The 27,639-nt window shown below is 38.4% G+C and overlaps 1 pseudogene; it reads left to right on the forward strand.

The window, feature by feature from the left end:
* The first annotated feature begins 1,097 nt into the window (after positions 1-1,097).
* On the forward strand, positions 1,098-25,646 carry LOC128581124 (proliferating cell nuclear antigen-like; annotated as a pseudogene).
* The last annotated feature ends 1,993 nt before the right edge of the window (positions 25,647-27,639 follow it).

A 27,639-nucleotide genomic window follows, 5' to 3' on the forward strand; every position in this document is an offset into this window, starting at 1 on the left:
CTTTTAAATGTTGCCTATCACCTTTGTTCTGGAATATAAAGCTTAAAAATTCCAAGCCCTGATCTATTTGTCTGGGTTTATAGCTCTGAACTTACTCACTTATTTCCTACATTTTATTCAAATAGGACCAGTTTCCTTACGTACCACCTGTGGTAGGTAGAATTCTAAAGAAATCCTGGCTGGGCACGGTGGCTCATGCCTATAATCCCAGCACTCTGGGAGACTGAGGCGGGTGGGTGCCTGAGCTCACAGGATCGAGAACAGCCTGAGCAAGAGCAAGACCCCATCTCTAAAAGTAGCTGGGCATTTTGGCGGGCGCCTGTAGTCCCAGCTACTCAGGAGGCTGAGGCAAGAGAATTGCTTAAGCTTAAGAGTTTGAAGTGGCTATGAGCTTTGACGCCACGACACTCTACCAGGGATGACAAAGTGAGACTCTGTCTACAAAAAAATAAAAAATCTTTAATTCTTCTGAAAGAAAAATGCTGGAGGTAGGCTGGGTTCAGTGGCTCATTTCTGTAATCCTAGCACTCTGGGAGGCTGAAACAGGTGAATTGCCTGAGGTCACGAGTTCAAGACCAGCCTGAGGAGGAGTCTCTAAAAAAAATAGCTGGGCGTGGTGGGCACCTGTAGTTCCTACTACTTGAAGGTCGAGGCAAGAGAATTGCTTGAGGTTGTGATACCATAGCACTCTACCAAGGGCGACAAAGTGAAATTCTATGTCAAAAAAAAAGAAACAGAAATCTTCCCAGCCCCATCCTGCCCCATTTATTTGAACACTAATCTGCAAGTGGACTGAAAACTATTGATCAAAAGACTAAAATGTAGAGATTATCTTGGATTATTCAGGTCAGTGTAAAACAGTCCCACAAGCAGAAAGTGAGGGAAGAAGAGATGGTCTGAGAGATGTAGTAGGAGACCAAGGAGAGAGACACTCAAAGCACGAGCAGATTGAACCCACCAACTCACCGGCGCACAAACCTTGCTGGAGACAGGCCATACAAAAGGCACGGGAGGAAGCAAGGCAGCCACCCTGAGCAGCCCCAGATGACAGACATCACGGAAAGAGGGGCCTCGATCTTACAAGTGCAACAATCGGAATGAGCCTGGAAGCAGATACGTGCCCAGATCCTCCCCAGGGAGAGGCCCTGCTGCCCCTTGCTATCAGCTTTCTAAGACTCCCAGCAGAGTACCCGGCTAAGTGACGCTCTCTCCAGACTTCCGGCCTTTGTAAGACTCCAAGCAAAGTACTTGGCAAAGTGATGCTGTCTCCAGACTTCCAGCCTACACAAGTGTGAGGTGACAAATGGGTTTTGTTTTAAGCAACTAAATTTGTAGTAACTTGTTATAGAAGCAATAGAAATTGAATAGACCACTCTTATTTATACACCACTTTATTTTGCCAGGGTTTTCCACTTTGTAAAACTGGCAGATCCCTCTGTCTTTCCCTCGTCCCTCCACAATCTCCCCAAATCCTACCTTTCCTTCACAGTGCATGCATCACTACCACTTCCATGAGATCTTTATCAACCTAAGGACTCTCCATTCACCTGTGTTTCCTGCTCCCCACAACGTTATACTTATCTCAAGACACTCTGCTTACTAAGTAAATACAGTTATTTCAACAGAAATCATTATCCCACCTCTAGAGTAAAACTTACAGAGGGCAGTCTTAACTTCTGTATCAGCCAGCTTTTGCTATGATAGCTAAGAACTTCAATATCCTAGTGGCTTATAACAGTAAGCATCTATTCTTCTGCTCTTGACCTGCAGGTTAGGCATAAATCAACTGATCTAGTCTGAACTGTGCTAGGCAGTTGCACTGAGGATGCAAATCCAGATGTTCTTGGAGATAGTCTAAGCAGTTCTCAACCTGTGGGTCACGACCCCTTTGTAACATTGAAAATATACCATGGCTTTAGGAAGGTTGAGAACCACTGGTCTACAGGCTGGGCTCAAGACTGCTCTGTGTATTTCCCTCCTTGGGTCTGGGCAACAGGGAAAGTTCTTGGACAGCCTGCTTTACATGGAAGACTAAAATCACCAGGGGGGCGAGTTCAGCCACATGAGCACATTTAAGTGATTGTTCCTATCATGTCCACTAACAATGCATTTGCCAAAGGACATCACATGGCCAAGACCGAAATGAAGGGAAGATATATCCACCCCCCACAGACCATGGCAAGGGTGCAGTTGCATAATTCCATCACAAGAAAGTGAAAAATTGAGACTTTTAATTAAATGTATCTTGGTATTTCTCATAGTGCCACCCTTTTCTCCCCATATCCAATATCAGAAAGATGCTTAACACATTGCCTTCTCTATGGAGGTCAGGATAGAATTGATTTAATGTTTCTCTCTGATTGTACTTCGTTTTTTTGTGATAGTTGTTCCTTTCCTGATCATTCAAATGTTATTCCCTTTATCATCCACACACTTGCATATGTTCAATTTAGCTGCTGGTTGTGTTCTTAAGATGATTTTCAGCATATCATTTTTTTTTTTTTTTGACACAGAGTCTCAAGGTGTTGCCCTGGGTAGAGTGCCACAGCTCATAGCAATCTCAAACTCTTGGGCTTAAGAGATTCTCCTGCTTCAGCCTCCCAAATAGCTGGGACTATAAGTGCCCGCCACAACACTTGGCTTTTTTTGACTGTAGTTGTCATTGCTGTTTGGCCGGGCCAGGCTAGATTTGAGCTACAGGCACCCAGCCAGGATATACATGTTTTTTTTACCTCTCAAAAGGTGATGAATTTCTACAGGAGAAAATCTGCTTCATCTACTTACTCTCAGAATCCCATGGAGTGTCTAGGTGAGGGTTGAGTAAAGTAAATGTCCAGGAAATGCCCACATGACTTCTGTACACACCCAGGAAATGCCCACATGACTTCTGTACACACCCAGGAAATGCCCACATGACTTCTGTAAATGCCCAGGAAATGCCCACATGACTTCTGTAAATGCCCAGGACATGCCCTCATGACTTCTATACACACCCAGGAAATGCCCTCATGACTTCTGCACACACCCAGCAAATGCCCACATGACTTCTATACACACCCAGGAAATGCCCACATGACTTCTGTACACGCCCAGGAAATGCCCACATGACTTCTGTACATGCCCAGGAAATGCTCTCATGACTTCTGCACACACCCAGGAAATGCCCACATGACTTCTGTAAATGCCCAGGACATGCCCTCATGACTTCTATACACACCCAGGAAATGCCCTCATGACTTCTGCACACCCCCAGCAAATGCCCACATGACTTCTATACACACCCAGGAAATGCCCACATGACTTCTGTACACGCCCAGGAAATGCCCACATGACTTCTGTACATGCCCAGGAAATGCTCTCATGACTTCTGCACACACCCAGGAAATGCCCACATGACTTCTGTAAATGCCCAGGACATGCCCTCATGACTTCTATACACACCCAGGAAATGCCCTCATGACTTCTGCACACACCCAGCAAATGCCCACATGACTTCTATACACACCCAGGAAATGCCCACATGACTTCTGTACACGCCCAGGAAATGCCCACATGACTTCTGTACATGCCCAGGAAATGCTCTCATGACTTCTGCACACACCCAGGAAATGCCCACATGACTTCTGTACACGCCCAGGAAATGCCCACATGACTTCTGTACAGGCCCAGGAAATGCTCTCATGACTTCTGCACACACCCAGGAAATGCCCTCATGACTTCTGCACACACCCAGCAAATGCCCTCATGACTTCTATACACACCCAGGAAATGCCCACATGACCTCTGCACACACCCAGCAAATGCCCACATGACTTCTGCACACACCCAGGAAATGCCCACATGATTTCTGTACATGCCCAGGAAATGCCCACATGACTTCTGTTTTCCTTTCAAAGCAATAGGTCTTCTCCTGTGGGTATTTTTGGAATGTGTTTCCCATCTTATGATACAGAAAGCATCAATGGTGCTCATCTCATTACAAACCCGAGTGCCAGCTTTAGCTCTATTTCATTTAAAGATGAATAATGACACATAAATACCTTCATAGAGCCTTGAGAAGTTGATGGGTGACATTTCCTGTCAATCTGGGCTAACTCTGTCAGAGTAACTGACACCGTTCTTGAAATTCCTCCAGGTAGAGTGTCTGTGTCCTGTTGGGGTGAATTAAGGGAATGCTTATAACAAGTTATTAGTGGTTATCTGATCCTATTAGGTGTGTGATCGCTGGATACCGGGGTCGAATCATCAGGGAATACAGGCAGTAAGAAGGCTTGTGGGGAGGGAGAACGCTGCTGCTGCACTGAATTACATTCCATACAACAAAATTGAGGGCAGGGAAAGCGTTCAATAGCTTCTTTTTAGCTACAAGGTAATATCATCTCCTTGACTTTATTATTATTCATAGATATGCCTCTGACAGGTTAATAAACCATTGCAAAAGTCCTTGGCATTGTAAGTCAAGCTACTAAGAAGGATGACATTAGAAATCATACCAAGCAAGTTTCGTAAGGATGTCCAGCTGGCTTTATCCCACAGCTATCACAGGTCACTCTGTGGCATGCTCGGGCTTCCTCATAACATCAGTTGACACCAGAGCTATCAGCAGCATAATCACTTTGCCACATCCACAAAAACAAGTGGTTCTCCATAAACCAGAGCAGCAGAATCACCTCAATCCAATGCTTTCAGCAGTACATCAAGATCTCCTACTCAAACTGACATAAGTAGACTCCAACATAACATTACATAGTCCTGAAGCTACTATGGAAACACAGAGAGAAAGAGAGAGAGAACTTTAATGACGGCCTGCCTGCCAACATCATGACTTCAAAAAGACTGAAACTGTATTAGCATCTTTCTGTTTGGAGACTCTAGAAATCATAGTATAAAGTTTGTGGGACTTGATACCACAAACCTTGCATTAAGTCATGGTAATAAAATGACTTTGGTAAAATCAGTTAATCTTTTTGGGCTTTCATTGTCTCACCCATAAGATGTAAGATAATTTCCCCATCCTTTCTACCTCTGAGGGTTGTTGTGAGGGTTACATGACATCATATTTTGAAAAGATCCTATAAATTAGAAATAATCACAAGGAGATCAATCGTTAACATCTTACATTTTTCAGTAGGAGCAACATGGGTTCAGAGTGCCTACCCAACTTTCCCAAAGCTGTTAATTAATAATTAACAGCTTAATAATTAAATAATTAATGTTATCTGTGAATGCTTATGGGATAATGATTTAAACAGCCATAAAAATAGCTATTTTAGTGAGCATTTACTATGAGACAGCCACTCTTTCAAGCATTCTGTGATATATTAATATATGCAATACTTTCAGAAGCAAACTATGATTTGGCATTCTTTTTTTTTTCTGCAGTATGATACAATATTTATTAACCTCAAAAATGAGTAAAATTTCCAAAAATTAAAAAAAAACTGTTTAAGATGAGCAAAATTAAACAATTTTTTAAGCAACACATTGGTAAAAACACTGAGAAAAAGTAGGGACTACAGAGACAAACCTTGAGGGTAACCATAGAGAGGTGGCATCCGGGAGAAATATATAGGGAGCTGCAATTATATTGGGAATGTTGTCTTTTATTTTTTTTATTTATTTTTTTTTTAATTTTTTTATTAAATCATAAGTGTATACAATGATATGATTATGGGGAAAGAAATCACCAATTTTTTGGAACAAAATGACAATGAAGACACAAGCTATCAGAACCTCTGGGACACTGCAAAGGCAGTTCTAAGAGGGAAATTTATAGCACTGCAAGCCTTCCTCAAGAGAACGGAAAGAGAGGAAGTTAACAACTTAATGGGACATCTCACGCAACTGGAAAAGGAAGAACATTCCAACCCCAAACCCAGTAGAAGAAAAGAAATAACCAAAATTAGAGCAGAATTAAATGAAATTGAAAACAAAAGAATAATACAACAGATCAATAAATCAAAAAGCTGGTTTTTTGAAAAGCTCAATAAAATAGATAAACCTCTGGCCAACCTAATCAGGAAAAAAAGAGTAAAATCTCTAATATCATCAATCAGAAACAACAAAGACAAAATAACCACAGACTCATCAGAAATCCAAAAAATCCTTAATGAATATTGGGAATGTTGTCTTTTAAATTGAGGAGTAGCTTTACCCTGTTTATTTTACTGTTGTGTTTCATAACTGCACTTGTATGCGTCACAGTCCAAGACCGTTAATCTCGCTCTGTGTTCCCAAAGAACACTGTGTCCCCCACAGCACTCTAGGGGAGCGTGTGTCATAAATGAACATCTTCCTACTCTTAAAACTCTTGGCCCCTCACATAGGTCTTGCCGTTCCTAGTTGTTGAAGATATGCTTGCTAAATAGACTAACAATGAAAAAATTGAAAGTGGCAAGAAACTCCCATTGGGAAATCATTTCGAAATTAAGAAAATCTAACTGTAGTATTTAATCATTATGATTTCTAGTTTTGCCTTTGATAAGACAAACTAATAGATAATAAAGCTATTTGGGCTGAATTTGTAGCCATAAGTATAAGGAGGTGATAAAGTAGATATTATACAAGATTTTTAAATTTTATGTTAAGCACTATCATTGCTGCATCCTAAGAGGCAATTTAAAAGACAAGATTTTTAGCCATATTATATTCATTCTGTGTGTATACTTAGAGCAAAAATGGCTACATTTTTCTCTAAAATAGAAAATATTTACTTATTTTCATTTGAAATTCATTCTTAAAAATAATTTCATCTGGGATAATTAATTAAATTTCAATCTAGTCTGTGTGTTTATTCCTAGGCTTGTTCCTCTTCGTTTGAAATCTTCATTTAATTGCTAATGAACAATTAAAAGTGTCCCATTCAGGGAGTGTGCTGGATCATTTTGGGGGGGCGGGGCATCCCAGATTTAGCAGCCCAGACTGCTTTACGTGGGTATGATAGAGAGGCAGGGATTCCCTGAAAGTAAAGCCCAAGTTTTAGGACAGTGCTCCTGGGAACAGGTCTGATGATACCACGTGACTAAGCAGGAAAATCTCAGAACGGCAAAGAAAAAAGAATGAGTCAAAACCGCACTGAAACCACATTTTTCATTAACAATCTCAACAGAGACTTTAAGTAATTTGTCTGAGGTTATGCAACTAGCAAACAGCAGAGCCAGTATTTAAACCAGGCAGTCTAGGTTCAGAGTTCATACTTACAGAAGAAATTATAGTAATATTTTTTATAAATAAGCAAGATTGGCATTCAATGAATTCACAAAGATTTTGAGACTCTATGATGAATGTTAGGCTAATGCTTCCCATTTCCTAAAAGCTTCAGACAAGAATATGACCGTTTTTTAATCCCGAGGTATTTGTTCATTCTCCTCTACATTTTCGCATGGAGACTTGGTGATGTGACAGGGATGGTGGTTTGTTCTGTTTCACTGTGTTACTTTGTTCTTCACTTTGTCTTACTCGTGACTGTCACCAATTTGTTGAGCGTTTTGTCTAAGCCCCTGACCTGTGAATCAGCCGGGTGAACTCTTATGTCTCACTCCATAACACACCTTAGACATGAAAACTCACCCTAGGGCTGCCATGTCCCTTATGACTTTAAGTTAACTACCAGGATGAGACCTAGTAACAACCCTCAGTAAAAATACGTATGCGATTTCTACGCAAGTGTTGGTGACAATCTGCCCCTGGTGAAAATTATCATTCCTCCTAATCTCTTAGTCTTATTTATTTACTTTGCGACAGAGTCTCACTTGTCATCCTTGATAGAGTGCCATGGTGTCATAGCTCACAGCAATCTCAATCTCTTGGCCTTAATGATTCTCTTACCTCAGCCCCCCAAGTAGCTGGGACTACAGGTGCCCACCACAACACCCAACTATTTTTTTGTTGTAGTTTAGCAGGTCTGGGCTGGGTTCAAACCCTCCAGCCCCACTGTATATGGCTGGTGCCCTAACCAGTGAGCTATGGGTGCCAAGCCTCTTAGTATTTTTTAAATGAAAAACCATTTGTCTCTCTTTCTTTCTCTCTCTCTCATCAGCAAAATTTCTAGTGTCTTACTTGTTGGTTAAAACAATTAAGTTTAGCCCTATAAAATCTAGCTCATTTATTAAACATTTAAAATACAACATCCTCCTTATTGAAGAGAAAGCTTCCATACTTTAGCCCATGATAATCCTTTGCCAAAATAAAGACAAGAAAATGTCAAACCAGAGAGAAATAGTTCTGCACAGTTGCTTATACTGAAGATTGCTAGGCATCATTATAGGACTTAGCATCTGTTTCATGCACACACGTGGATTACACAGGGATTATGAAGAGTCAACTGAATGCTAATTAGCTCTTCTGCTACTGTATCACAGGTTGGGCTCGTGAGATACATGGAGAAAATTATACTATGTAAATATCACTGTTAATATTTTATTTCTGTTCGGCAAAGCCTGAAAATATATATATCGAGGTGACACCAAGTGGCTACTTTGTAGATTAGCCACAAGAATCCTTAACATGGGGACACATTTGTACAGATATCCAAATATGTGACTTTTTCACCTATTTTATTCTAGTATTTGTAGAAAGGGTACACGTGTGAAGCTTGCCGGATAAGAAGCATGCCTGTAGTAACCCGACTACGTGTACATGACCACATCTTTCCCCTTCCTTTTAGGAACAGGATAACAGCTTTTATTGAAGGAATTACCTCTCTCCAATTACCTGAGGTATTGGTGCAACTTCCAGTCAGGGTAACTTGCATGTCCTTTGATGAAGAGTCAGGCCAGGCTGAGTTTCCGGCCTTAAAATTTGTCACTTCCAAAGAATAAGGGCAGAGAATGTGAGGAGTTGGGCAGTTCCAGCTGCAGAGATCTAAATGGACTCTCCACTATGTCCTGTTATCTCTAGTGAGACTTTGTTTTTTCTAAGAAACACACATGAGTTCAGGTGACTATTTTATCTAGCATTGTTTTTGCCAAATAGAAACTAGAGATTTTGGAGAGATTTTATTCGAAAGGATTATTGCAATTGGGTAAAAAGGAAGAGAAGGGACTAATGCAATCAGAGGGGATTTATTGTGCTAAGGAGAATCCTCAGACCATAAGATCTGCAAGCCTGCTCAAAGGACACGCAGAAAGGGTTTTCCTTTAAAGGGAGGAATGAACAAGGTGAAAAATACACTGGTGTGGGCAAGTGGGGCGAAAGGATGGTTTGATGGGAGTGGGTCAGGGAATGTTTTGCCCTGAGGACAGCCTGCTCTCAGAGGGCTAGCAGGGATTGTTTAGTGCACTGTGATGAGGATTCAGGCGTTCAGGAGCCTGAAGAGGGAGGGAAACTTTCCCGAGTTTGGTTAAGCAGCATTTTGTTAGACTGATCCTTTCTAACACTCTGTTCAGCTAATTATTCAAAATGGAGAAAAAAGCAGGTATTTGGAGGGTCTATATCTAATTTTGTCATAGGTAAACAAGGTGGGTGTCCATAAATTGTATCTAAGAGTCAAATGGTGAAGGGCAGTTCTTGTAGTAACCTGTTTCCCAGAACAAAAAAAGGGTTGGAGGATTCCTAAATGTTGCAATTCTCAGGGTACCAAGGCTTGATTAAAGTTTAACATTGCCACTTTCTATTTTCTGCAACAAACAAACATGAAATAATGTTCTACCTCAATTCGCAAATGATTTGATCTGAAGTTGCCTTATATCATATGCCATTGGATGCGTAATGCAAAAAAGGAAGGAAGAGAAGAAGGGAGGAAATCAGGGAGGGAGGGAGAGAGGGAGAAAAGAAGAGGAAGAAAGGGAGGGAGGAAGGAGCAAAGGAGAGAGGGAAGAAGACAGGCTAACCCTTCCCACATGAACGGAGCAAAGGAGAGAGGGAAGAAGACAGGCTAACCCTTCCCACATGGACAGAGCAAAGGAGGGAAGAAGACAGGCTAACCCTTCCCACACGGACAGAGCAAAGGAGAGAGGGAAGAAGACAGGCTAACCCTTCCCACATGGACAGAGCAAAGGAGAGAGGGAAGAAGACAGGCTAACCCTTCCCACATGGACAGAGCAAAGGAGAGAGGGAAGAAGACAGGCTAACCCTTCCCACATGGACAGAGCAAAGGAGGGAAGAAGACAGGCTAACCCTTCCCACATGGACAGAGCTGGAAAGAACAGCAAAAAAAGAATCTACCGCTCACCATCTAAAAATATGCAAACCTGCAAAGGCAAACAAGGTTCCGTGTGACCGCTGAACATGTTTTATCCTGCCTGTGAAATCTTTGGAGATGTTCGACTGTTTCTCGGCTGCATCACAGAGAACGCCATCGAAAGCCTTTCTAGTGTGATCGTTCTGGTGCAGGAACTATGTACATTCCATGTAATGAATTGTCCCAGATGTTTCATCTTCCAATATAAGAAAAGAAAGGACATAAAGGGTATGGCAATACACTGATAATAAAAAAAAGCTTTCATCTTGACTTTATTTTCTAGTCTCTGCTGCCAAACCTTGCACAGACTTCTTGTAAGTTTCTCAATATCATTTCAAATATGGGTGCGTGCCCGATAACCCCACAGGATGCCTGATGGGCCTGCTGAATAATGATCCATAATCACTGTAGGAACAAAACAAAAGCCACTTGCCACACTCCTTTCCTTAAAAGAAAAGGTATCGTAGTACTGTGTCTTCACTGAAAAAGAAAAGTATACGTATAGCTCATCTCACCCCTTTGCCATCGTGGTGAATGTCCTTACTATCACAATTGGTCAGCAAAGGGAAAACTTGGTAAGAAGACTCAAGAGCCAACATATGGGCAAGATTATTTTTAAATAATCACACTTTACTTGAAATATTTATAAATTCCTTATTAAGATCTTTAAAAAGACACTATTAAATTCCCACTTTTCTCCTGGAACATAACTCAATTGTTTCTGGCTTGGAATTGATGAGCACCTCTCTATGCCTATTTTATGGAGTCCCTGCATGAACAGCAATCTGATTCTTTCAATAGCACCTCTTTATAGAGCACATCATTTCCATTTAACTTCTCTTGGACTGTGTGTTAAATACGAATAAATCAATTTTAACAAGCCCCTTCTTCCACCATGAAGAGGCAATTAGCACCCAGTGATGTCACCTAAATTCCCGTAATTGTAAAATGAATGTCTCCCATCTTTTCTTCATAGATTTTTAAATTCTGATAATTTGGCATTGTTACCGATCCATTCGCAAATGGAATTTAATTTTTCTCTTAAGAAATGTCTCATTTCCCCTAAATTGTCTGAGTTATGTAAGAAAAGAAACTATCCTGACACTCAGAGAAATATCTACGAAATATTTCAGCTTTTATGATGCTCCTGCCTCAGAGGAACTCTCCATTAAGAATAGAGTTGATTCTAAGAGAACATGGTGTCTGGTTGGTAGACATTCTCTATCCTTTCTTTCATGGTTTATCATGTTCTGTCCTCCTAAGTGTAGACTTTTTTTTTTTTTTGCAATTTTTGGCCAGGCCCAGGTTTGAACCCAACACCTCCAGTATATGGAGCCAGCGCCCTACTCCTTCAAGCCACGGGTGTCGCTCAGTGTAGACTCTTTTCACTAGTTACCTTTCAATTTTCTGATTCCTTAATTCTGGTCTCACTACATTATGCTAATCCTCATCTTGCTGAATTAGTTTCCCATTAGACCACATGCTGAAATAATCAACACCCCTCTGTATTTCGGAGTCATGGTCTTTTTATCTCTCTCTTTGCAGGGTGCCTCCTACATCATTTCAGGACGCAGATCCTTCCAATGACTAGAAATCCCCTCCCCATCTCAGCTTCTCTGATATCAAATGCAATGACAATAACAATGCCAGTGCGTCCTTTGAAAATTCGATGCCTTTGATTATTTGAAAGAGATCTTTTCACAAAACTTCCCCTCATTTTGAAGCTGAGTTAATGCTGGTTTCTGTTTGGGAACAGATGTCACGTTATGTCAATTTTACGTTCAGGGAAAATGGCGCATGTTTAGAAAGTAGATCCCTAAGTTTGTATATATAGCGCTTTCATTGGAAATTTCCCTTTTATCATAGATAAATTACTACTGTAAACTAAAAATAAAATCCTGAGGACCCCCCTGCTGACTAAACAGACCCCTCTCTTGACCATGGTGATTTCAGGAAAGACTTAACACTGAGTCCCAGCAGGGAAGGGAGGGAAGGTTGGACAAGCTTCCTTATGGCCTCTCCCTTTTGAAGTTTAGACACAACTGACCAACATTAATGTTAAACTAAAAGTCACCAAACTAACAATAATTGGTGGCAATAATTGATACTAAATTACAAGTAGGACCCAAGGCCATACAAGGCAAATGTTAAGTCACATCTGCAAGCCGTCAATTTGCTCAAACAGATCACTTCAATATTCAAGGATATTATTGGGCTTCCATATCTTAAAAGCTTCCTTTCTATTGACTCTGAGATATTAGATAAAGCATTGTTTCTTTAACCAACTGCCAGTTAAAAAATAGCTGAAACCTGGGTGGCATCCATGGCTCAGTGAGTAGGGCGCCGGCCCCATATACCGAGGATGGCAGGTTCAAACCTGGCCCCGGCTAAACTGCAACAACAACAACAAAAATAGCTGGGTGTTGTGGCAGACACCTGTAGTCCCACGTACTTGGGAGGCTGAGGCAAGAGAATCGCCTAAGCCCAGAAGCTGGAGGTTGCTGTGAGCTGTGATGCCATAGCACTCTACTGAGGGCAATAAAGTGAGACCCTGTCTCTACCAAAAAAAAAAAAAAAAAAAATAGCTGAAACCTATAAGCCTCAGCTTCAAGATGCCCCAACTTTTTTTAGCTAAATCAATGTATGCCTTCCATGTGTTGATTTATGATTTCACCTGCAATTTCTATCTCCCCTCAATGTATAAAACCAAACTCTAACCTGGCCACCTTGTGTGCATTTCCTTAGAATCTCCTGACATTACGTTCCCTCGGCTGAAGTCATTTATATTAGCTTAGAATAAACCTTTTCAAATTATTTTACAGAGTTTGTTTTTGTTTTGTTTTTTCTGTTTGTACAATATGCCATAACTTACTTTTTATTTTTAGAAAGAGGAAAATACAAGCTATGGTATGTTTTATTTTCTATGGAAACAACAATAAAAATATTTAAAACACTATGGCTGTTCCACTAAAATTAGTAAAACATATTACACATTAAAAAATTATAGAATATTGAGTAAGTTTTGTCCAGTAGAGTCTGCAAGATGTAAAGAAGTGTAAGTGATGACCAAAGGGATTTAATACCATCCTATATTTAATGTCATTAATAGTTTAATAGGAGTAAAAGAAAAACTTATAAATAGTACAAAGGTCTCCTTGAAAACCTTAGAATTTTTAGAAACTTCTTGGGTGAAGGAATGAAAGACAAGGGCAGCTAGTTTGTGACCAATCTCCTGAGAAATGTGGGTCTACGTGTTTACTAGGTTGCCAAGACTTAAAATATTTTCCCTCTCTATAAACTGAATTCATTCACTTACGCTATGCTCAATCCATCTGAACTTATATTAATTAAATATGTTCTGAATTAAATATTTTTTTTATTTAATGGGAACATTCTCATTCTATGAGTAACTCTATTTTGTGCAAATATTTAATTTACATTTCTTTTACAAATGGGTATGACCAGAAGTATCAAAAAAATGGGATAGGAGAGAAGGATGCACTCTTGGAATCTAATGTGCCTGGGAGTGCAAGATAGGCAACATAGTGAGACTCTGTCTCAAAAAAAAAAAAAAATATCATTAAATCAATGGCAGGTCTAAACTGATCAAAACTGGCCATTATCAGCTGAAACAAGGTTAGCTGTCTGGTGGAAACCATTCTAAACCTGTCACAGCCAGTTGAAGAAAGGTTTCAATCAGTTTCAGATGGCTTCAACTGATCTCAGCTGATTTTGACAAGATTGCCTTGTATTTGACTAGTTTCAGTTGGTCTTGATTGGCTTCCACCAGTTTTAACTGGTTTCAGCTGGATTGGTACAGTTGTAGCCAGTTTTGACTGATTTCAGCAGATTTCTTCTATTTTAACTGTCTTTTTTCAGGTGGTTTTGACTGACTTCAAGGATTTTAAGAAGTTCTATGTCTAGTTTTTGAGAAACTTCCATACTATTCTTTATAGTGGCTGTATTAACTCACATTCCCACCAACAGAGCAGGGAATTCTCCAAATTCCTTACCAGCATCTGTTATTGTCTGACTTCTTGACACAAACCATTTTAATTGGGGTGAAATTATACCACCTTGTGGTTTTGATATGCATTTCTGTCATTATTAGTTCTATGCAGCATTTTTTCTGTTGACCATTTGTATTTCTTCTTTTGAGAAATGTCTGTGTAGATCTTTTGCTGTATTTAATTTGATTATTTAATTTTTGCTCTTGAGTTATTTGAACTCCTTGTATATTCTGATTATTAATCGCTTGTAGGATGGATCGTTTATAAATAATTTCTATCATCTTGTGGGTTGTTTGCTGTGCAGTAGTATCTGCCTTGGTAGAATGCTAATTGTTTATTTTTGCTTTAGTTGCCTGTGATATTGAAATTACACAGGAAATCTTTGCCTATGCCAATGTCCTGCAGCACTTTTTTTTTAATAGTGTCAGGCCTTAGCTTCAAGTACTTAATCTATTTTGATTTAATTTTTGCATATAGTGAGAGGTGAGGAATTAGTTTCATTCTTCTTCATATAGCTATACAGTTTTCTCAGCACCATTTATTGAAAAGACTGACCTTTTCCCATTGTAAGTTCTTGGTGCCTTTGTTTAATGAGTGGATTGCAAATGCATGCATTTATACCTAGGTTTTCTATAGTGTTCCTTTGCCTCATGAATCTCACATTCCTGTGGGAGAGAGAACTGACTAAGAAAATAGTAAAGTCAATTATAATGATTTGACAATGTAATAAGGGCCATGATCAAACCATGAGCTCTCCAAAAATGCAAGGTGGTAATTTGCTCTGCCCAAGGACTAAAAGGGGCTTTGTTTACAAAGGAAGTCAAGAAAACCCATAGGTAATACATTTCAAAGGATAGTAAATTTTAGAAATGATGTGTTTATGTGTTTGTGGAATTTATTTACCCATAGGCCAGTAACTAAATGCTAATATTCCAATGGGAAGCCGCCATCTTCTAGCTTCATCCTATGCCTGGCTAGGTAGATAGATCTACCAAATCCAGGTAGAGAGATCTATTCAGAGATTTCAGAAATGCAAATGTAGGAATTATTTGTTTTGTTCAGCTGATAAGATAAAACCTTGGAGCTGAATATACCATTAGAAGAATACAACCCAAGGCTAGAACAGAAGTGATACACGGGGATAAATAGATGAAGCTGAACCACATTACTTGAGGTCCTGAATGTAACTATGAATAAAGCAAATTCCACGAAGAGTGTTTTTAGTGATGTGGCTTGGAAAAGAAGGGGTGTGCAAAAAATGCCCTATAGCTTAAAGCCCTTTGAGTTGGGTCCCACTCAGTTGAAGAGTAAAAAATGCTGAGTGTTATAAGGAATTAATGATGAGCATCTCAATCTCAATGGGGAGTCAAAATACAAAGAGCTACACCAACTGAACAAACAATAACTTTTTCTCTATGAAAGAGCCTATATTTATAAAATGCTGTCACTACTAACACCTGGTGTGTGCAGTCTACTCTGCTTTTATCACATACCTACCAAAAACAAGACCCTTTTTATTCCCACTTCTGTGTGTCATCATTACTAAATTGATACTATTTTTGCTGATAAAAACCCTCTTAGGGACCCTGTATGCTTTGTTTTGTGTCACAAACAGTATTTTTCTCCTTGCAATTTCTCCTTTTTTCATCAACATGCCAGCAGTATTAGAGATGGATTGGTGTGATTCTATTCATTGGTACCTTCTGAAATGAAAGCTGTCACATAACAATTATTGGTGAGAAGGCCCCTGCTTGTGGAGTTGCTAGCCTTAGCAAAATAAAGATGGGGGTTATTTAATCTCTCTTCAGCAAGCTACTTGTCTCATCATAGAATCAGGAAGCTACTTTTTTTAAAAAGGGAACTGGATATAGACACAGCTAAGTAAAATTTTCATGTTTTAAATGATAATAGAAATGTAAATTGCTACTGGAAACCTACAAGACATGAACATATCAGTAAAACAAACAAACAAAAAGAACAAGAGAAGGTAATAGAAGGTATTTGTTACTATCCAATAGAATGTTTTGGTTTGTTTGTTTAACATAATAAATCTTCCTTGGGAATTATAAGAGTGCCTTCAGTTACCAACACAAATATGGTTAATTCAATTAAACAATTGTTAATTTTTACAGTAACCAGATCAACAGGAGCTGCTAAAGTAAAACTTACATACACGATATTGTTGTAGTAGGTTATGGCTACAATAATTTTGACATTATTCATTGGAAAGATAATTTTTCACAAGTGCCAGAGAAGGAAGCAGAAGTATAACTGAAGAAAATATGATTACACCAGCAACAGCTTCATTATGACAATTTAAAAAGTTGCTCACTGTAAACAAAGACTAAAAAGTACATCACAGCCTAAAAATGCTAAGTAATAATTAATGCCAGTTGAGTTTATTCCAACAACAAATTACTAACTATTGTGAAACTCATTTATAGGAATTTATGTACTTACTGCTTTGTGTATGTGAGAGTGTGTGTGTGTGTTTGCTTTGTTTAGGTGAAGGTTTCTTTTAGGAGGGAAATTATGGGGTATATTCACACTACAATGGAGGATTTATTTCAATCAACCATTCAGGGGTCCTCAAACTTTTTAAACAGGGGGCCAGTTCACTGTCCCTCAGACCATTGGAGGGCCAGACTATAGTTAAAAAAAAAAAACTATGAACAAATTCCTATGCACACTGCACATATCTTACTTTGAAGTAAAAAAACAAAACGGGAACAAATACAATCACACCGCCTCATGTGGCCGGTGGGCCATAGTTTGAGGACCCCTGCTGGTAGTCATAATACATGGCACTATCCTACAACTAATTTAACCACAATCTGTTGTCAGAAATTACATTTCTTAGGTTAGCTGCATGTATAGAACAAAGTTTAGCAAAAAATAAAGCTTTCTTCAAACAAAAACCCAAATTCTCAATGAAACAGGAAGGTGAAACGCTGAAGTTTGGACCACTCAGATATTTTGACAGGGAGCCTTTCGAAATCTGTGTTTTGCTATGACTGCTACAGTGATATTAGCAGACATTTTGTTTAGAGAAATTGGCAAGTGTGAAGTGGGGAGTCCAGAGTTGTCTAAGAAGAAAAAAAGCACTGAAAGCATTCAAATAATATTAGGAAATAGTACCTGTGTTGAATAAAGAGCCTGCAGTTTCTAGAAGCTGTAATGGGTCTATATGTTTCTTCCTTCCCTCCCCTTGCACAGACACACTCCCCTCCCCTCCCCTTGGTAATCCTAAAATGGAGGCCCATCAAGCCTATGGGATTTCTCCTGGGATAAGAACTCACCATGGAAGCACTGTCTCTTGTAATGATGCTTCCTAGAAATTGGACTGAAGACACCTTTTCAGGAAAATGGAACTCGGGGTTCACTGCAAGATCCTTTGATTGGTGTATCGGTAAAACAAAGATATCCCCTTTGCCTTTTCAAATCCAATTCAAAGTGCAACCCATACCTTGCTTTCCATAATCATCTCTTTATGATCATCTCTCTTTTCTCTAAATTACTCAACATCTAATCGAATGTTCATGCTCAAATCTCTCCCTGCTCCAGAACAAAGATCAGAATCCCATCTCCTGCCTCCCTGCCATGTTTCATCCTACAGCATTCCTCAATCCACTCATAGCTCCTTAGCTGCAGAGCCTAACTGAGCTCAGATTTCCTCTCCTTCTTCAATCCCTTGAACGCTTCACTCATAATTTAAAGTTCAGGCATCTTGTTTTTGCTCAAAGCTTCCTTTGCTCTGTTTGCAAAGATATTAAGTCTAAGTTAAGAAAACTATAAATAGGTTCATTAAACAATATACTGGTATGACATTGACCCACTCATTACTACCTTTAATTTACTTCCAAGTTTGGACCTGTTTCTTAAAATCAGTAACAGGTACAAATGCACATGCATCTATAACCACCTTCCAGGCCTACATTCAAATAGGCAAAGAAAAAAAATAGTAGAAATAAGAAAAGGGCTGGACCTCTTATGAAGCTGTAATAATTCCTAACAATTACATGTTACTTACACTTTGCCAGATACTGCTCTAAGAGGTTTACCTATATTAACTCCTTTAATCATTTCAACAACTCTATGTAATGAGTATAATAAAGGAAAAGTACCACAGTTTCCTCCCTAATACACCCACCAATATTAGATTAATATTTCCAAATAATAGCTCAGAGTATAGCACTCATCTCTAAAAACCTTAAATATTTTCCTATTGATTTATAAATAGTGCAACTGTCTTGCCTGAAATTCAGAGGCCTGTTTATTCTAACTTTCCTGACTTCTACTTCACTGTCAGTCTATACTTCATGCTTCCATCCCTAACACGTCCCATGCTTTCCCACGTCCATGCCTTTTCCCTACACTTTTCCTTCCATTTTTTCTAGCTTTGAAAATAAAATCATATACAGCCTTCAGCTACCAGTTTTTGCTACTTTTTTCCAAAAGATTTTAATTAACCCACTCATATATAATCTCTCCATCTTTAATACCAAATGTATTACTGTAAATCTCTTAGCCTTTACCATACTCCCTCTTGAAATGTAGCAATTTATGTTTTATTCCATCATGGTGAAAATTCATTGAAGACAAATATGTGCCATTTTCCTTTCTTTTTTTCAGAGCAGAATGAAATAAGTTGATGAATATAAAATGATTAGAACAGCATCTTGCCTGTGGTAAATGCTCAATGAATGTGAGATATTATTAGCTAGAGAAGCTATTGAATTTTCATGAGAAATTGAGTGGCGCCACAGTCCTTTGACTTCACTGTCATTATTCCCATTTGATAAGTGGAAAAGCTGCATCTCAGATAAGCTAAATTACATTTCCATATTTTTATACAGCAAGTAGCAGCAGTACATGCAAGGTTTTGAACCCGGATCTTTTGCTCTGTGATGAGCAGGTCTATCCAAACCTACCCCCAAAGTCCAAGGAAGCTGAGAGGTTTACGAAAAAGACTGACATATCCAGTTTCTCAAAAAAATGTTAATAAAGACTTATGAACAGAATCCATGCTTCAGGTAGCTTCTAGGGGGTAGATCTCCACACCATTACCCTCAGAACTAGCACTTGGGTAGAACATGGAAGGAATGCATAGGAAAATTCAATTTGACCCCTCAGGGAAAGCCAGGAATGTTCATGTGAATCTGCCAAAGGGCTGGAGTTATGGTCAGGGTGCTTTAGACCTGAGTTCAGGATTCAGGGTAACAGTAGATTAAATAGAAACTTTAGAGACATTCCAGAACAGAGAACAATCAGAAGTCATCACGGTAGATTAGCACCCATGATGGAGCGGCCCACAAACACTAATGTGGTCTTTGATATACTCTGCTATTTGTCAACACAGTGGTGTTCATTTGTTAAATTAATTGCTGGATTCTGAGGCTAAAATCAGGAATAATGAATTGTTCATTTAAAACTTTAATATCAGGCCAATTTGGGCTTAATTGGATATAAATGAAGTTTTATTGAGACACAGCCATACTCATTTGTTTACATATTGCCTATGGTTTCTTTCATGGTGGAGTTCATAAAATGATTACAACAGTAGCTCATTTGACAGTTGTGACAGAGATTCACATAGCCTAATATATTTCCCATCTAACCATTTACAGAAAAAAATATTCTGATCTTATGTCTATGTTAGTGATTTTCAACTCTGGTGGATATTAGAATTCTGTGCCGTGAGGTCCTTCCTATCTTTTGAGATTCTTATGGAGTTGATCTAGAATGGGAAGTTGGGTTTGTGTGGTTTTTAAAAATTCACTTAGGTAATTTTAATGTACAGTCAGGTTTAAAAATCACAGGTAGGACATGCCTTTACAAGGTAATTGTGATGCTAACTGAAGCCACAGGATAGGAAATTAGAAAATATGGCCAACTCACATTCAGAATTTTGTAGTATGCCTGGTCAGTAAAGATCCTGGCATGATTGAGCGATTTCATGAGGCTCACAATGCACAAGCACTAATTATCTGCCTCTGATACCAAAGTCATTGGAAAAAAGAAAGATTGGCCTCCTGATACATGCTGGGATATTTCTAACACCTACTTCATTTCCCTAAACAAAACTACGTTTTCTTGAAGAGAATCAGACAAAGGGAGTTAATTAGAAGATTAATTGTGCCTTGATTAGAAACCCCACTTGCTGAAAAATACAGAAAGACACTTACATTAAAAACAATTGAAACAAGTGGAACGCAACCATGGCGCACTTTTGTTGTCAATTATCTACTTAATTAGCTTAAAACCACAGTCACTGTTATCATGTACCTCTCATAATCAAAATCCTTGATAAGTACACACGCGAAATCTCTACTAGAGGATTTATAAGTGATGTAATCTCAGTTTTTTTGGTTCTGTGTGTGTGTGTGTGTGAAAGAGAGAGAGAGAGGGAGAACTATTTAAAACACTACTTTGATTAAATTCTGTAGTCTACTCTTAATTTTATAGCCACTCATTGTGGTGTCCATTAATTATGAAAATAAATAAAAAGAGAGATCAACCCCTGAAAGAAATGTCGGTTTTCAAACATACCCAGTCCATGAGAGGTACATCACTTAATCCTTCCTATAGGGATTGGGGAATTCCGAAAGAGGTAGGATATTAGGAAGAATAGCTAGAAAATGAAACAAATGAAAATGAAGTCTGCTACCCTGTGTCATTGCAATAGTTATGGTTGCCAGGATTACCCAAAATTTTGGTGTTCCTTCCCCAACAAGCTCCACAAAGCACTCCGGAGAAGTTTTCAATTTTTAAACTAAGCATAAGTAGTGTAGGATAATATTTAGAAATAAACTTATCCTACATCAAGCACACAAAGTAAATTCAGTGTGAGTTTAAAATGACATGCTTTTCTTCCAGAGGCTTAAGACGCTTGGACCCCCCCCCGGGTTACTCACAGAGTTAGGCTCTTTGGAAAATTCCTTAGGCCTTTTCTCTGAAGCAGTACACCCCGTGAAGCCTGAGATCCAAGGGCATGCCGCCCTTCCTCAGAGATACGGGCCAGAGGGTTGACATATGTTAACAGCATATTGTCAGAGGTCTATAGGTGCTCTGCCCTGAAGGAAGGTCACAGTCGTTACTTCATACTGAGTAAACTGAGTGAATGCTTGAAGATATTCTTCTATTAACTCTGTTCCCCTATAGCTGTTTTCGTCTTTGTGCCCTGCTCGGAAAACTAGTCACTGTTTAGAGGAAGAGATTTACTACACAAGTGGTTACATTGATATGATAAATTTCCTTTCAAGTTCAAATTCAGCTAATAGATAATGGATTAGGTGTGTACATGACTGGAAGAGTATAAAACTTAAACATGGAATAAAGAACTTTGCTATATGCCATCCCACGGTGTATAGTCTGTTTCTTGACTTAATAATTACAGGAGCGAGTTTACACCTACAGCAAAGCTGCTGCTCGTTTGCGTCTCGGTTCACGCAACAAGTAGTCACAACCAATGGCCTGAGTACAGATAGATAAAAAGAATAGAAAACAACAGACTGCCAAACTCATCCTCTAAATAAAAATTGTTGACTTTGTACCAGGAGTTTACAGACCCATGGACAAAGTGTAGTAGTATATTACCTTGACTAGACACTAGATACTAGACAAGCTCCAATTGTTTGCTTTTGTTTTCTGTATCTGGTGCTGTCCCAAGACTGCACATGGGACACTATGAATAGAAGCAGGATAATTTTGTTAAAATATATTTGGAAATTGAAGAAAAATGCTAGAAACAAAATAACTCATAGTGTTTTCCCACTGAATTCAGGTTTTGGACATGAGATATGAGTTTTGGCACTGGTGTGAGCTATGAAAAGCCATTTGGACCATGATCATCAGAGAGTCTATTTCTCATTCTTATTCTTCTTGGTCTTACAGGCAGTCTCTGCCTTTCAACTTACATATAACTTGAACTTATAAACAAAAGCTATTACAGGTAATAGGTAAATGTACTAGTTCCAACTTACATATAGACTCAAGTTAGGAATGAACTTACAGAACCTATATCATCCATAACCTGGGGACTTCCTGTATTTTAAACAAGGACAGGAGGAGGATTTTGTGAAACATGATTCTCTTCTTTCCAAAATCATAAAACTGGGCATCTATGACAAAACATTCATTCCCATAACAGCTAATGATAAAAATGGAATTTACAAATTCTGTGGGGAATAGAGTAGTTGCAGGAATAGAGCAATTTTTTAAAAGCAAAACTTTATTTCCCTTCCACTGTCTTATGAAAGAAATACCAAAAATAAATAAATAAATAAAAATAAATGAAGTCTATTAACAGTACCAGATGCCAGACTAGATGTAGAAAATATCCAGAATTATTTCAAAATATTATGGAACACATTATTTTGAAGATAGCCCTGAAGCATCAAAGGCTGTTTAAGATTTAGCAATCAAATAAACACAATTTGCACAACATTCTGCATTATTATTACTTCAGTAATGAGGAGCATTTTTCAGAGATTGGTTGTGCATTAACATACTGAAAGGCAGATGGTCATAATAATTTTAAGAATATCATGAGTTAATCTTGACCTTGATTTGCTTCAGACATCACAAATAACACATCCTTAAAATCTGTCAGTTTGAGTGCAAATGGTATCGTTTTATGTTTGTTTTTTTTTTCAAATAAGCTCTAAATGTTCTTCTCGAAAGAACTCATTAATCTCTCATGGTTCAGAGAGATATGAGGAAATCTGGAAGAAGTCTACTCGGTTAGGGTATTAGATAATTGCAATGAATATTACTATGTTTGCTTAGTCATCCTCACTGATCTGATATTCAAAATGAACTAAAATGCAGCTATCAAAGTATATAGGTCCAAACTGTATTGGCATGTTAACAATATATGAAAATGTTTTTATGTATTCAGTGTCTATTTCCCGTATCTAATTTTTACTATGGCCCTCTTCTTACAGCTTTTAAAAACTGAGGTTCAAAATCACTAATACTCCATCAAGGAGCATACCAATGAGAGAATTTTGAAATCATAACCCTACTATTCTCAACTGAATGTTCTTCACAAAATAACTTCTCTGAAGATTTTTCCATCTATAAAATAACATAATGTTACCTGTTTACAAGGTTAGCATGATGAAATGAAAGAATTTTATTATAGTATTTTCACTTCTCAAAACCACACACAGCAACCTAGTTCCAGCAATAATTATCAAATTTGCCATTTTCCTGATTACTTCCTTCTGGCATGTAGATTAATCTATGTATTACTATAAATGTGAGGTTGTAATATAATATAAAGAAAGATAATTTTGCCAAAAGGAATCTGGACTTTGAAAAAAAAGCTAGAAACAAATGATCCAGGATTCTCCCACTGAGTTCGGTTTTTAGACGTGAGATGTGGGTTTTGGCACTGGCGTAAAAAGGGTTAACAGCTGCAGAGACACTGCTGCTGCACCCTTAGTATATTACCATTTGCCTGTGTGAATTATCTCATGTTTGTTGAGGGAACAGTGCTTACCTGAAATGCTGCAGTATCATAAAATCATTCTGCAATAATACATTCTAGTTGAAGGGGAGATATTTCAGTCAGAGGAGATGCTCAGGCCGTAAGGTTTAAGTAATTAAGTCAAGTAATCAATGGGTTTTATAGCTTGTAATGGATGAATTCATCTTTCACTTAAATAACTTGAGTAGCTAAAAGCTTTTGATAATTTTCTCATAATGAAATTCAGTTGTTTAAAGACAAACTGTTTTCTAAAATCGACCAAGCAAATTCTATAAATCAAAGTTCCGGCACCTTGCTATTACAATGCCATATAAATATCTTTGTTTCTGAAGTAGATTTGGGGCTCACAGAATATTCATTTGTGTGCATGGATACTCCATCAAGCAAAAGAAGTTCCGCATGATTAAACAGAATATATTATTGTCTCCTTATTTGCATAATAAATCAGACCTACACTGTGGGTCACTGAATGATAGTTACAGTGCTAACAAGTAATGCCTTCAACCTAACTCCCAGTTTTCAAACTGAAATGATTTTAAGGAGATACAGAATCTTCACATTATAAAATTTCAGATGAGTTTTCTAGACTGTGTAGCCTCTTTTAATATGAACATTAAAGCATATGATGCCAAAGCAAATTGGTTCTATTGACTATGCAGTTTAGTTCTTGGCCCGCTGTGGAATGCCTGATATATCTACTTCATAGATACAAACTTTTCTACCAGCCTAAACTCAAGTAGCAGCAATGGCATGTCTCTGTTGGCATTATTTTGTGGTCTCCCTATTTCCATAAGAAGATATTAACAGCACTGTCCTCAATTAGGTGCAGATCAAGATAACTGGACCCAAGTCATAAAATCACTCACCAGTAAATGTTTAATTTATTAAAATTCTAAAAACATACAAGTAAAAATAATCCAAATTTGATCCTCATTCTATTCATAATTAACCATTGAATTCATAATATATGAAAAAGACTTCTATTTGGGCCTTCTTTAACAATGTTACAATCAAAATTTACTCTACAGAGAGCACGCACTTGGGGATGTGGCGGCATTAAACCCTTGCTGGGGTAGCTGCCTGGTCATCATCTTCCTCTTGGGCTCTCATTTCTGCATTCACCTTCTCGCCCTCAGCCTCGTGAAGCCAAAATCGGCCAGACCTTCCTTCCCACGCACCTTTAGCTGTGTCACTGAGACTCCATCACCATTCGAGGCGCACCTAGTCCAGGGTTCCATCCTGAAAAAGGTGTTGGAGGCACTGAAGGACCTTATCAGTGAGGCCCGCTGGGACATCAGCTGGAGCGGCGTGAACCTGCGGAGCGTGGATCCATCCCTTGGCGCATCTCACCGTGCGCTCCGAGTGCTTCAACACGTACTGCTGCAACCAAAACCTGGCTATGGTTGTGAACCTCACCAGCACGTCCAAAACACTAAAATGTCCTGGCAATGAAGACGTCATTACACTAAGGGCTGAAGGTAATGCGGACACCTTGGCAGTAGTATTGGAAGCACCAAATCAGGTGAAAGTTTCAGACTATGAAATGAAATTAATGGATTTGGATGTTGAACAACTTGGAATCCCAGAACAAGAATACAGCTGTGTAGTAAAGATGCCTTCTGGTGAATTTGCATCCATATGCTGAGATCTCAGTCACATTGGAAATGCTGTTGTCATTTCCTGTGCAAAAGATGGAGTGAAATTTTCAGCAAGCAGAGAACTTGGGAATGGAAACATTAAGTTGAACATACAAGTAATGTGGATAAAGAGGAGGAAGCTGTTACTACAGAGATGAATGAGCCAGGTCAGTGAACTTTTGCCCTGAGGTGCCTGAACTTCACAAAAGCCACTCCGCTCTCTTCTGCTGTAACACTCAGGATGTCTGCAGATGTAGCATAAAATTGCTAATGTGGAACATGCGAAGTATTACTTGGCTCCAAAACTTGAGGATGAAGGATCTTAGGCATTCTTTTTATTTTATTTTTTATTTTTATTTTTTTTTTAGGCATTCTTAAAATGAAAGAAAATAAAACTAAGCTCTTTGAGAACTGCTTGTGATGCCAGCATGTTCTGAGGTCTTTTCTGCCACCACATTTGTACTCCTGAGTACATATGTAGATATTTTCTGTACATAACCTTTTTTCTCCCCTCCATTCTCTACAATTTTTTTTAAAAGTCCAAAGTCACTCTGGTCTTATTAACCTACACGTATTTTGCCTTCCTTACAGATACTTTCTGTGATTTTTTACAATACAAAAGTCTTGACTCTAAATGCAGCTTTAAGAATTATTTTTCAATTTTAATAAAATTACTTGAATTTCAAATGTTGCAGGGCAGTGCCTTCATCTGGACCATGACTTTTATAGATATCCTATTAAATTCTCAGCTATAGCTATCCTTGCACAAGAATGTGTTTTTCAATCTAGAGTGGCCAGGTGGAGACAGCAATAAAAAGTATTTAAAATAGCAGATATCTTGAAGGATTCAGTTTTCAAACATTCTTTTGTTCTAATTTGAGCTTAAGTAATGAATAGGGATAGTAGGGCAAATCTTATGTATTTCATCATTTTGTCCTTTTAGTTAGCAAATATGCGCCTCACCCCCCCACCCCAGTTTTTTTTTTTTTTTTCCAGTTTTTGACTGGGGTTGGGTTTGAACCTGCCACCTCCGGTATATGGGGCCATCATCCTACTCCTTCGAGTCACAGGCACCACCCATTAAACACTAATACTTTTCAAAAACTTAATGTACTCAAAGTTATGTGGGAAGAAAGAAACAAAATTTCTTTTAGGGCTAGCATTATTATAGGGCAGTGTTTCTTTTCAGCCTAGAAAGTTTTACAAGAGTCTTGGAAGTTTCAAGAGATCTGTAAATAGGCCTCAAGGAGAATGGATGTGCAAAAATTTCTCTAGTAGGAGACTTTTGGGACTTCACGCCCTTAAAGGATGGTATCTGGAATTTCATGGACATTGCATCTAACCAAGAAAATGAGAAGGTCCTGTAATTGTGAAGAGACACTTAACATTCCCAGTAACTGCTACAAGGTCACTGGCATGCCCTATGTTGAGAATTACTTTATTAGAATCTTTTCTTCCAGTGCATTTTGTTTTACAGGTAAAGTGACTGGTTTCTTTGTTGCATTACTTAGAAAGTTCTAGTTATGGGATGTTATAACTCACTATATCCACCAAGTGTTTATTACCTACAATGTGCCTACAAGTGGGAAGGGAAACTTGCCTGTAACAGGGCCTGATGGAACTTTTGGGGGTGATGGAAATATTTTATCTAAACATGACTGTTCTTACTGCACACAAATGTCAGAACATCCAACTGTACTTTTGTAAATTATACTTTAATAAACCTAACTTTTTGAAAAGCTTAAAAAAAATTTTACTCTACATATAGATGTGTATACACATAAAAAAACATATTGAAGTGAAATGTATGCACTGATGACAATGCACCTATATATTGAAGTGGGTGCTCCCAAGTTGGAAAACTAACCTATCTATATATTTCCAAGGTTTCCGATTTGTCCAGCCATATCTGAGGATGGATGAGTCAGGTCTTCCAGATGTCTATTTATCTAATGGATCTAGAAGGCTTCTGTGAAATAACTTACCTCAAGAGAAAGAGGAGTTGAAGATCATGGTGTTGGTACAAGAACCATAGAAAAGTGCTGAAGAGGAAGGGTAATCCTGAGACAGTGAAGAGAATTGATCACTCACAGCTTTGTCATCCAGTCTTCACGAATATAGGTAGGACAATTAAGTAGATTACATTTTAAAAAAAATCAGTAGAAGTTTTAAAAAATTGCCTTTAAAAACTTTTTGAAAGCATCCATGAAATAACATAGTCCTACTATGTAATCTGGATAACAGAATAAATCAAAAAGAGGAGAGATCAATATTATAAATAATCTTCCTTGGCACCAGTATTAGGACACGTGAGCAGAA

This window comes from Nycticebus coucang, chromosome 3 (assembly GCF_027406575.1).
Source record: "Nycticebus coucang isolate mNycCou1 chromosome 3, mNycCou1.pri, whole genome shotgun sequence".
NCBI lineage: Eukaryota > Metazoa > Chordata > Mammalia > Primates > Lorisidae > Nycticebus > Nycticebus coucang.